Raw genomic sequence first — 4225 nt, forward strand, 5'->3', positions numbered from 1 at the left:
ATTAGTCATAAAAACAACATAATAACCATGTTATATTAATGGATTAAAATAAAATGATAATGTCAATTAATCTTTGGTAATTGGAATGAGCAATTTTGTAATTTAAAAAATCAATTTTAAGACGAAGAAATTACACTTCTGAATTAGCTTATTGAAGTTTCACCTTGTACACCGCAACTAATATATTTACCACACAAGAGGTCCAATCAAGAGCAGGGTCTGAGACAAGTATCCCTCCTGAAACCGACCCTATGTACAAAACATATTATCTATGAATCTTGAGAGAAACATTGAAAAGTGTTTTGTAGAAGAGGTATTCACGAATAAATACAAAATGATAAAAAATGTTCCAGTATCTTATTATACCTAATTACTTATACTAATAAATTATTCCATACATAGTATATACCCCTTGACAAACACACCTGTCGGATATGATGTTATAATAAGAAGAAGATAGTAGAAAATGATGGATCTGTATGTTATTTAGTGGTGGGTCGATTTAAGTCGAACCGAGCCAAGTCAATAAAAAAAACATAGCTATGTATGGGCTCACTCAGGACCAGTTCTACAAAATTATTAGGGGGTACAACTCCCCCCCACACTCCAGATGGAGCGTAAGAGTTGGAAAAAATTGGATGTCAGTCGGAAATTAAACGCAGATAGTGAAGTGGGGTAAAACATATCCATAAAATTACTTAAACTTTAAGCTAGAAAATTTATATGAGTAATATTTTCTTAATTATGTAAAAAATTTAGCATTGGTAAATTTGAATCATAAGCTTTTATGAGCGTAAGGCACGGAGAACGTATTTAAAAAAAAAATGAAATTAAGAAACCATATTTTTTGGGTATGAATAACATAGTATTTGTCATTAAAATATTTAGTTAAACCGTTAAAATGTTATTATAGATACATATTTATCATATATATGAAATATTCGTTACTTTTAATGAATTTTATATTTAAAATAACTCCTTTTTTTAATAAAAAATATTGATGTGTACGTCTCACATATTGAAAAAGTACCTTACAAAACCACTTATAAACAAGTAAACTAATTAAATTCACCAAATCTCTAGTAAAAATTGCAAAATATACGAATAATTAAATATTTATGATTATAACAACAACAAAAAATGCGTTTAATTTCACTGGGTGTTTCAAAAGTATACTAAATAATAATTTAAAATGTAGCTTAAACAGTATTAAAAGCAGTATATAAGATTAAAGGTACAGAAAATCCCGGTTTACTAAAGCTGGGTTAACCCGTAACTTTTGTGAAAAGAAATTGAAATGAAGGCGGCCTTTTAACACACTACAGGAAAAGGGACAAGAAAATTAATTACAAAAACAAAAATTATTTATAGGAAAAGGTCTTTTATTATTTTTGAGAAAAAATAAATAATATAATATTAACCGAGGATTATTTTGTTAGAAAGAGCTTCTTCATATTAGAGTAAATAAATTTCCCATTCACTTTTTTAGGTAAGTTTATCTTATTCATTATTTGTCAAGCCGGATCATACGATAAGGTGTTGTAAAGGTGTGAGTGTATACTACAAACGCTTTTGAGAGAGTATTATTTATGCCCGGACCCGCCAGTTTTTACTACCTAAAAGGGAAAAACGCATCAATACTTTCTTGGCTTGTGTTGCACAATAGTAGTTGGAGTAATTTGTTCTGGTCTAGTGGAAGTGAATGATGCACCACGGATTGGTGGGCCTGTTGTTCAAAATGTCAAATAATCATGGAAAATATCGAGATAGACTGTCATGCTAGTAGTCTTAACATTGCTCTGGAGCTAAACATCAATCATACGCCATTTTGAACCGTTTTCATAGGGGGGTTACAAATAAAAACTCCAGTAGGGAGAAAACGCGTTTTCTCAAGACAACTCCAGGTTCTAGGGTCAAGGAAAATATCTCTGTAGAAAATTGCGAGTAGAAAACTGCTAGTGGTGAAAATGGTCATGCCATTTTCTAAGAATATCCCAAAACCTCGATCCACAACCTCTTTTGTGCAATCGAAGGACCTCTAAGATGGTTAAAGCCATCCCTGCCACTTCAAAAAGCATTTAGGACCTTTCCAAATACTTCAAAATGAGTACCAAGCCCATGGCTTTATAAATGACACGGCAAAGACCGAAAACAGAGTAAAAACCAACACTTTAAAAATCAAATAAACTATCTCCCAATACTTCAGAATAGACACTGGGCCTGTTTGTTGATTAAGGCTTCGGCAAAGCTTCGGCATACCCAAAATGTCATTCGAGTTGAACCGAGTCAATAATAGATGAACTCGACACAACACTAATTTACTTGTTGTTTGTATTTATGATAATATCTATGTAAAGAGAATTGAGTCGAGGGAGAAATATAATATTAAGTCCATCAAGTTGTTTTTTTTGTTTTTTTTTCATTCTCATATTCTTCGTCGTCGTCAATGACTGGCTTTAAAGAATCCCTTTGTGTTTGTATATATATATATATTTCATAAATGAAAAAAAATAAAGAAATATCAGGCATGAAAAATTCATAAAAAAATATTTATTAAATTAATATTTCGGGAGAAAGCTTGAGTTTACTATTATTTTATTTCTTCCCCTTCATATATAAGTATATATTTTAAACACTCCATACATAACATACATAGATGGGTACACTATTATTATAAGCTCTTAAAAGAATGCTTGAATAATAATAAATATTATCATTTTGATTAATTAATTACTTAATGTCTACTTTTCTTTAATTCATTTCCCATTATGGCTTTACATATATGAGAAATAAACGTCTATGATATAAAAAAAAAAGTACCCGTTGTTTTCTAATTTTGAACTTATATAATTCACATACGATTCTACATTTAGCTAGAGTTTAGAATCCCTGCTTGATTTAAGTGATTATACCATTAGTACTAACATGAAATCAATTATTATCCAAAGGATGGTTTTAGTAATGTGTATCTGCCGTTGTGCTAGTGCGATCGCTGTACGCTAGAGGGTGTTAGAAAGATAAACTTCCGTACGAAAAAAAGATAATTTAATTCCTAATTCATAGTTTGTCTTCAAGAAAAGGCGAAAACTCAAGCCAGGCGGCTCAAAATAGTGTTTATGGTCTTCATACTGTATCGTCCGATCATGCATGATTTTGGTTTCGTCGATTCCATTTCACTAATTTTGATGTCGAAGATTTAACACACTCGGAAAGGCCAATTGTCAAAAATGTAATGTAATAATGGAAATTGTCGAGTACGACCGTCATGTAAGCACTGTTTTGGTTACCTAGGAGATTATCATTTTTTTGGAGAAAAACAAGTGAACAAATAAATAAAAAATCTGATAGACAGAATGAATTATTTTTTTCTACACCTAATAACTCAGATATGATTTTTCAGATTAACTCAGTTTCTTTTTCATTATTTTGTTGTGAGTATCAATTTTGATTACTTTAAGTTAATTGGCGACACAAACGAGGAGCTATTATTTTTTTTTTTTTACTTTTCTTCGAAGTTGTGTAAACCTTGATATAGACCATGAATCCAGAAGACAATTATTTATTCAAGCTATTATTGATTGGGGACTCTGGTGTGACAAATCGTGATTACTATTAAGATTTGCCGATGATAATTACTCTCAAAGACACGTAAGAACAAATGAACTCGACAGAAAGACCTTCAAGATACAAATCTGGGATACTGCAGGCAAAGAAAAATTCAGAACTATCACGTCCAATTACATTCGTGGTGCATAATTAATCATCTTTGCATGTGAGGTTATGGATCAGAATTTTTTTTAATAAGCAATGGCTTCAAGAAATTGGTAGATACAAATGTAAAAATGTATACAAGCTTCTTGTTAGAAAGAAATGCAAAAGAATACGCTTATCAGTTTAATATGCCGTTTTTGGAAGCCTTTTAAAGAAATGCAACCGACTATGGCAGTGTAAATTAAAAACAAAGTTGGACCTCCTGCTCGCTCTGGACCATCAAGACAAGTTTAGACTGATTTGACCCCTGTTTTATACAAATCAAGTACTGGGTGATGCTAAAAATCTAAGTCGTCTCGAAAAAAGAATAAAATTTTGATAAAAATAATTCTAATTTGTTTTGAGGGTTGACGGCTCACATATTCAGTGTTCTGAACATTGATTGGTTTAATTATAATCTAAACGGTAATCACTTCTGAATCATTATTGCATAATAATTGAATTAATGAGAATA

General features: G+C 31.0%; 1 pseudogene; it reads left to right on the top strand.

Moving 5' to 3' along the window:
* The first annotated feature begins 3538 nt into the window (after positions 1-3538).
* On the top strand, positions 3539-4005 carry LOC121130599 (ras-related protein ORAB-1-like; annotated as a pseudogene).
* Positions 4006-4225: the final 220 nt, after the last annotated feature.

The sequence above is a fragment of the Lepeophtheirus salmonis genome, chromosome Z, assembly GCF_016086655.4.
Source record: "Lepeophtheirus salmonis chromosome Z, UVic_Lsal_1.4, whole genome shotgun sequence".
Taxonomy (NCBI): domain Eukaryota; kingdom Metazoa; phylum Arthropoda; class Copepoda; order Siphonostomatoida; family Caligidae; genus Lepeophtheirus; species Lepeophtheirus salmonis.